The sequence below is a fragment of the Taudactylus pleione genome, unplaced genomic scaffold (assembly GCF_031769625.1).
Source record: "Taudactylus pleione unplaced genomic scaffold, aTauple2 ptg000108l, whole genome shotgun sequence".
NCBI classification, from domain to species: domain Eukaryota; kingdom Metazoa; phylum Chordata; class Amphibia; order Anura; family Myobatrachidae; genus Taudactylus; species Taudactylus pleione.
The window spans coordinates 3,697,908-3,706,862 of record NW_028284510.1 but is presented as its reverse complement, the minus strand read 5'-3'; the positions used below and the strand labels follow the sequence as shown (position 1 = coordinate 3,706,862).

General features: G+C 45.0%; 1 pseudogene; it reads left to right on the top strand.

Annotated features, from left to right (window-relative positions):
- The first annotated feature begins 771 nt into the window (after positions 1 to 771).
- On the top strand, positions 772 to 1,769 carry LOC148525460 (chemerin-like receptor 1; annotated as a pseudogene).
- Positions 1,770 to 8,955: the final 7,186 nt, after the last annotated feature.

Here is an 8,955-nt window from a genome sequence, read left to right as displayed (position 1 = left end):
AATAATATAAGTATTAATTTGATACCCTATTAAACTCATTAAATAATATTGCCCCATAAGATAATTACTTAGGTGTTTTTCAGAATGATTGGTTACCTACTGTAATTAATGTATTGTGCCTTCTCATCTTTTCATTGGCCATAGAACTCTCTGGCAATTTTGTGGCAGTTTTGTGACTGTCTAGGCCACTTCTAAATCCCACACATCAACAGTGGTTTGAAAATCACAGAAGAATAAAATAGCGAAAGAAGGATCGGGGCAGTTTTTAAATAAAATACTTTATAAGGAATTCATTTAGCAGTGGTCCTTTACGGCAGGTGAAAAAGGGTGGTAGCCTCTGGCTTTAATGCCCGAATCTATTAAATTAGAGCCCCTTTTTCTTGCCCTATAAATTAATGTGCATTAACTGACAGAATCTGGGACAAGTTCCCGGACCTAGAGGTTAACACGGTTGCAGCACCCGCAAACACGCTACTTAAATAGGATTTATTTTTGAACCAGTTCCAGCTCGGAAAAAAAATCCTCGTTAACTGCAAGCCTACGGGCTGCCCTCCACTTCAATGGAATATCCCTTCTGCTTCATTTAGCCCGTGGCTAATTTCATTCTGCATTTGTCTGCTATGCATTTTAAGTGTTTTCTAAAGTGCAACCATGGGACCAAGTAATGCCAATTTTAATTATTGTACACCCTCTCTTTTATCCACATTTAAAATTACAATATAATTTTCTATTGTTGTAGTGATTTACAATTTCCTGCTTCGTGCCAAGAAAATGGAGAATATTTCCATGTTTGACTAAAGCATCAGTTTTAATGTCAACAATATCTTGAGAAAACTTTGTTACCAAACAGTGAAGGAAGATAACCATATTGCTCATTTCACTGATATTTTCTCAGCTGTAATTTATTCATTTGCTTTCTTACTGGGAACAACAGCAAATGGTTTGTAATCTGGATCAAAGTCTTCAGGATGGAGAAGACCTTCCGTTCCACTTTATACCTACATCTCTTCATTTCTGGCTTCATCTACTCATTATTCCAGCCACTGAACATTGTCTACTTTGCCTCTGGAACTCATTGGCCATTTGGTTCTTTCATGTGTAATTTAAACAGTTTTATTTTATATCTTAATATGTTTCTTAGTGTCATCATTCTCACTTTATTCAGTATAGACTATTGCATTGACATTATGTTTCCCTTTCATTATACTATCCACAGGAAACCCCATTTGGCTTCTATAGAAGTCCTTGTCATTTGAATCCTTGCTGTCAGTGTCAGCATATTGTATTTTGTCTTTAAAAATACATATGATTGTCATGGCCAAACCAAATGCCTCTATAGCTTTGATTATAATGAATTAAATGGACTTAATGACATGGGTAAATCTCAATATCGGGCCATAGTAATAATTGCTTTCTTTGTAGGTTTTGTCATGCCTTTCTTGATAATATTGTCCTGTCTTGTGGTTTCTGCATTCATTTACCTTAGGAAAAAATCCTCAAAGTATACCAAAAGCATAAAATTAATTTTTTCAATTCAGATTTTGTTTGCCATTTGCTGGTTTCCCTACCATGTATTCTCCCTTCTGAAATTGTCTTCATCCATTACTGGAGAGAACCATCTAGATGGAGTTTCTGAAATTGGTCTGCCAATTGCAATGAGTCAGACCTCTGTCAATAGTTGGGTCAACCCCGTTCTGTATGCCTTCATTTGTCCAGATTTTAAAAAAGTTTTCTCCATAGAAGCAATACTTTTCAAAAATCCTTATTAACCACAAGGAAACAATACTGTATTTCAAAACAATGTGAATGGTGTTTATTGTGTCCTTTATCCATATGATTGTGAGAATATAATGCTCTGCATATTATGGGTCTCATTGATAAATTAACTTTTGTATTCTGAATGTACACAGATAAAGACTATGGAAAAAAAGTATAATTTCTGTACATAGATTGAGTCAAATGTATTTCAAGATGCCTTCAGATCAGAAATGGTAGAGTTTGTGTCAGGCTTATGCCAGGCATATAAGTGTGTATACCCTGTCCAGGCAACACTGTTTTGTAAATACTTGTCTAAATAGGCAGATAAATAAATCTGTCCATTCTTTTTCCAGGCATATAAGTGTGTATACTCTGTACAGGCAACACTATTTTATAAATACTTGTCTAAATAGGCAGATAGATAAATCTGTCCATTCTTTTTCAGGGTTACATGCAGGTTATGGGCAAATTCAGAAAACTATTTTTTACCCCTTCATTGATGAAGTGTTCCTTTATATAGCAGAGTTCAGTCAAGGTTTTGACCACTTCTGCCTATCCTGCTTGGGCCATTGCAGTGAATTCTGCAGGGTGCATTCAGCCCAATACAGTTTTCCTTGTGGTACAATTTGTTGGGAGGTGTGTGGCTAGAGCCTGAAATACATGGGAGAGGGAGGTGCTAGAATCAGATAGACAGAGGGAGATGAGGCTGGAGATGGAGAGACAATGAGGGAGATGAGGCTGGAGATAAGGCTGGAAATGCAGAGACAGAGAGAGGATAATGTCATAGATGGAGAGACCAGGATGGGGATGAGGCAAGAGAAGAAGATACAGGATGAGGATAATGCTGGAGATGGAGCGATAGACGAGTTAATGGATAGATGGAGAGACAGGGAAGGGGATGTGGCAGGACAGACAGAGAGGGGGAGATGGAAAGATTTAGAAACAGAGAGGGCGATGAGGCTGGAGAGACAGATAAGTGGATGTGACTGGAGATAAACAGTGGGAGATACATGGGGGGGTGGTGATGAAGACACCTAAATGGGGCTGGAGAGACACACACTGTATGAGTAGGGTAGAGGGTGCGGAGGGTGCGCTCGCCCTATGGGTGTAATGCTGGAGTAACAGTGTGTCGTGGTCTTTTGTGTTCGATGTTGTGTGTGGAGTGATGGGGTGTAGGGAGGGAAGGGGGTCAAATGGACTGGAGGTGGTGGGTGAGGAAATGAAGACAGAGGCAGAAATGGGGGCCAAAGGGTATATTGGAAAAAAACCCAGTAATAATCCTGTTTGGTCCCAGGCACCCAGGTGGGGTGAGCGATCCACTTGGGGGTGTGTGTGGGTGGAGACTGGGGAGGTGAGTGGACCCTTTTAGGGGGCTCCTTTCCATGCAGTTCAATAGACCGGCACATTACCTCTGCTGGACCTTTGGTCAACAGTCTTAGGATGTCTCGGGGGAGGGGAGTGGTGGGTTGGCAGCGGGTCTGGCAGTTGTGGATGTGCACCCTGGCGGCGTCCTGCGCAGGGGTATAAGTCTCAGAGTCACTTACCTACTGGTAGGATTTGTTGGTGAAAAAGGCTTGGGCTGCTGGTAGCTGGTGTTAGTTTCCTTTTGCAGATGTGGTGTTGGATGGCTGCTGCGGTGTCAGCGGTTGGAGGAAGCTCTGTGTGTGGTAGTAGCTTGCTGGTGCATTGTAGGGCTTGGTGCACCGAGTTGCTGGCATTCTGTTCCCGCTGCCTGGTGGGTGCCTGTTGGTGTGGATCGCTTAGGGATTGAGGCTGGATGAACAGCTGTGAGTGGAGCTGGTGTTGGTTGCTCGCAGGGGGTGGTGCGTGGTCGTCTGGGTCTAGCAGGTGGAGTGGTGATCAAGAGGGGTGAGCAGGGCTTTGCTAGGTTTGATGTCCAGCGTGGCCCTGCGGGTGGTGAGTAGAGAGGGTTCTGAAAGCAGCAAGGCTCGACCGAGTTCTCCGTGAGAATGAAGAGCTCTGGTGTAAGCTGGCTGTGGTGTCAGAATGTAGGGGGTCTCCGATGCATTTCGGCAGGGGCTCTGCCTTCTACAAGAAGGCAGAGCCCCTGCCGAAACGCGTCAGAGACCCCCTACATTCTGACACCACAGCCAGCTTACACCAGAGCTCTTCATTCTCGCAGAGAATTCAGTCGAGCCTTGCTGCTTCCAGAACCCTCTCTACCCACCACCCGCAGGGCCACGCTGGGCATCACACCTAGCAAAGCCCTGCTCACCCCTCTTGATCACCACTCCACCTGCTAGACCCAGGCGACCACGCACCGCCCCCTGGGAGCAACCAACACCAGCTCCACTCACAGCTGTTCATCCAGCAGCAATCCCTAAGCGATCCACACCAACAGGCACCCACCAGGCAGCGGGAACAGAATGCCAGCAACTCGGTGCACCAAGCCCTACAGTGCACCAGCAAGCTACTACCACACACAGAGCTTCCTCCAACCGCTGACACCGCTGCAGCCATCCAACACCGCATCTTCAAAAGGAAACTAACACCAGCTACCAGCAGCCCAAGCCTTTTTCACCAACAAATCCTACCAGTAGGTAAGTGACTCCGAGACTTATACCCCTGCGCGGGACGCCGCCAGGGTGCACATCCTCAACCACCAGACCCGCTGCCAACCCACCACTTCCCTCCCCCCGAGACATCCTAAGACTGTTGACCTAAGGTCCAGCAGGGGTAATGTGCCGGTCTATTGAACTGCATGGAAAGGAGCCCCCTAAAAGGGTCCACTCACCTCCCCAGTCTCCACCCACACACACCCCCAAGTGGATCGCTCACCCCACCTGGGTGCCTGGGACCGAACAAGATTATTACTGTTTTTTTTTTCCAATAAACCCTTTGGCCTCCATTTCTGCCTCTGTCTTAATTTCCTCACCCACCACCTCCAGTCCATTAGACCCCCTTCCCTCCCTACACCCCATCACTCCACACACAACATCGAACACAAAAGACCACGACACACTGTTACTCCAGCATTACACCCATAGGGCGAGCGCACCCTCCGCACCCTCTACCCCATTCTATTGCTACACAGGACCCGGTACTCCTGCTTTTAGGAAGGTGCAGCACCCCGACACAAACAATACATCTCACATCCCATCTGCCCATACAGCAGAGCGCAGTTCTAACCCATCATTTGCAGTTACACACTGTATGAGGCTTCAGCGAGAAAGAAGATGAGCCAAAAACATATGTATACTGGGCCCTAAGATTTCTGTTATTGGCCCAGCCCATATATTATTACGGAATATATATTTTTTTTGTCATGCTACCCAGTTTTTTCTGTTTTGTATCTGTGGAAATGTATGGTGTCTTACAAATAAATAATAATAATAATAAAAATAATAATAATAATAATAATAATAATAATAATAATAATAATTTTGCACCAAACTGTACATACTTGGTGAAAACAGTTCTTCATTAAATCCACTCTATTATAAAAATAATCATAAATTACAAAAATAAAGAAAAAAAACATTATTGTGTATATTGATTTAAAACAATATGGTTGTTAGAATTTCTAAATATGTTGTTCTGGGGAAATTTCAAACATAGGGGGGAATTCAATTACCCACTGTAAATTACCATGGGTAATAATGGAGGATAGACTTGGGCTTTGACACCTAGTGCTATTCAATTAGCCTCCCACATTTGCCCAATAACTTTGTTAACACACAGTAAACACATGTAATAACACGGGTTATCGGGCATAAATGGACAGAATCCGTGAAAAGTTCATGGACCTGTGCGTTACCTGGCAGTGATCCCCAGAGTTAACAAAGATTTATTTTTGGGTCTCAAGAGACCCGAAAAGAAATCCCCAATAAGTGCGGCTAATTGAATACAGGCCGGTATTCAATTATCACCTATTAACTTAACGAGACTAATTGAATCCCACCCATAGTCTTTATATCTTTCAAAGATGAGAGTCCACTCCTGATTGGTTGGCTGTCTATTAAATACGTGTGCTTACCCAACTTTAATACATTGTACATGAGTTTATAGCAGAACAAAAAAAGAAGATTGTTCGTATTTGCATATATCACAACACTATAGAAAATATTTAAGCAGTGACTGTTTAAAAACAAAAATGAAATAACAAATCAATTAAGGGGGAACTGTTACTGATTATTCACTAATTAGAGAATATAACTATATGGAATCTCTATTATTAATTACAAATTATACAGAGGCAGTATTTATAAATAAACAATATACAGGGACACTTTTCTTTTATTTTAACATTAGTAAAGGGAGCCTGGATACGCAAGGTCACCTCAGTCTGCCACCACTCTGCCCTGTCCCCAGATCTGACAAGCCCCACCACCAGTGGTAGATCCAGAGGTGGGGCAGCAGCATAGTTCAACATTCAAATAGGGGAGTCACACAAACTGCTAACCCTAACATCGCTGGCTGGGACACACTGGCAGTTGGTGTGGTACCCCTATTTGAATTTTGGTCTGCACTGCAGCTTCACCTTTGGAACTGCTTCTGCCCACCACTGATTTTTGCAGCTTCTACCCCACTCTGATTGCTGCTTGTTTCTCTCCCCCCTCACTTCACTACATCCCAAACTTCCTCAGGCTCCACTCTGTCCCATTTGCCACCCCATCTGCTCTTCCACTCAGCACCCCATATGTCCCCCATTCCTGGTGGCCAGCCAGGTCTTTCTCTTCTGTGGCATTACATCTGTCCCATCTCCTTTGCTTCAGGACCAGTTGCATGCTTCACAGCTTCTACTGTGCATTTATGTTGTAGATGGACACCTACCTATTATAACACTATTATAAGACTATTATAAGATGGACCATCTCTGTGCATCTGCATAGCCACCTTCCAGTCACTGCCCAGGAATGCCTAATACAGTTTTTATACACATCTCCTTGCATATATCTGAAATTGCAGCTGTGACTCGTACAATACAAACACAATCAGGGCACATGTTCAGTGGAACTTAGGCACATGCACAGTAACATAGCATGAGACTCAGAATCAGGCCCATTGAATCAAAGTGTACTCATGCAAACATTTTTACCTTCAACCAGAGCTGGCTCGTTGGCTTATTTTAGCAAAGTGCAAACACAAGGGTGCCATCTCATAGGGGTGCATTGCTGTCACCACTGAGGCTTCAGACCATTGATCGGTGGCAACTGCAAGCTGTAATGAAAGCCCCTCTGGAATAATGCAAAATCACATGGACATGAAATATAAAACAATAATATTTATTAAGGGTTGGAAATGATGGCAGGATAATGCAGATGAATTTGAAAAAGTGAATAAACAGATACACAGGAACAGTGCTGGAAATACAGAGCTACCATGGATAATTGATTGCAGACTGATCACAGGTTTCAAGATTGTGATGGAGATAAATGGTTCAGATATGCAAAAAGTCCATACACTTCCATAGGCTGGAAACACGGAGCATATATGGGTAATACCTTGGTATTGCAGGCAGGAAGATCCCAATTAACATGACAGACTGAACTGGACTACAGACCAAATGGAATACAAGGCAAACAGACAAACAATAACCAGCACTCACTGCTGGTTGCAGACTGCCTAGAAGGCTGGCAGACAGATGTGACTCACGAAGTAATAATCACAGATTAACCAGAGAGTAGCATCTCAGGTCAGGACCAGAACATATCTCAGGGGTCTTCAAACTTGGCCCTCCAGCTGCTGTGGAACTACACATCCCAGCATGCACTGCCACCTTTTTGATATAACAGCATGCAAAAACTATGTGCAGTGCATGCTGGGATGTGTAGTTCCACAGCATCTGGAGGGCCAAGTTTGAAGACCCTTGACATATCTGATAGATCTGGTGATCCCTACTGGTGAAAAAGCAACAAAACAGAAAATACAAAACAGACAATACTGACATAATGCCCCCCTTTCAAAGGCGGATTCCAGATGCCTTAAGGTCCTTATTTTCTATTCTTCTTTTTGATAGAGGGAAAATGTTAAGAGGCATTTGAACACTGTGGAATTAGAGCAGTCATTCAAGAGGGCAAGGACATTTGGTGGACTGAATAGAAAAAACCCAACAGATCCTGTAATATAGGGTCTTTAGAATCAATTAAAGAAATTGCCCATGCCAATGCCGCTTCTTTGAATGTCATCATCATATTCTCCGCTATATCCTCTTATGTTAAATCAGTTGACTCCAAAAAATTGTTGCATAAAAGCTTCAAACTTTAACATATCATCATCAAAAAAAATGGGCCGACAAGTAAAGGATACATAAACTTGATCAACTGTGGAGTTCGGCATTGCAGAACTCAGCTGCACCTCTGGCACGGCAGTCCCTGGTAGAGCCTCTCAGACCTCTGGCACGGCAGACCCCGGTAGAGCCTCTCAGACCTCTGGTACAGTAGAGCCTCTCAGACCTCTGGCATGGCAGACCCCGGTAGAGCCTCTCGGACTTCTGGCATGGCAGACCCCTCTCGGACCTCTGGCACGGCAGACCCCTCTCGGACCTCTGGCACGGCAGACCCCTCTCAGACCTTTGGCACGGCAGACCCCTCTCAGACCTCTGGCATGGCAGACCCTTCTTGGACCTCTGGCATGGTAGACCCCTCTTGGACCTCTGGCATGGCAGACTCCTCTTGGACCCCTGGCAAGGCAGACACTCCTGGCAAGGCAGAACCCTCTTGGACCTCTGGCATGGCAGACCCCTCTCAGATCTCTGGCATGGCAGACCCCTCTTGGACCCCTGGCAAGGTGGACACTTCTGGAAAGGCAAACCCCTCTAGGACCTCTGGCAAGGCAGACCCCTCTCGGACCTCTGGCAAGGCAGACCCCTCTCGGACCTCTGGCAAGGCTGACCCCTCTCGGACCTCTGGCAAGTTGGAAGTCTTAGGTGACCGGACAACCCTAAGAGAAAACACACCTGAACTGGCAGCTGATATGGCAGCACTTTCCTCAGGCCCGGAGGCCAGGGCATTAAGGTCCTCAGGCCCAGAGGCCAAGGCATTAGGGTCCTCAGGCCCGGAGGCCAGGGAATGAGGGTCCTCAGGCCTGGAGGCCAGGGCATCAGGGTCCTCAGGCCCGGAGACCAGGGCATTAGGGTCCTCAGGCCCGGAGGCCAGGGCATTAGGGTCCTCAGGCACGGAGACCAGGGCATTGTGGTCCTCAGACAGATAAGTTAGCACCTTTTCAGGAATTAGT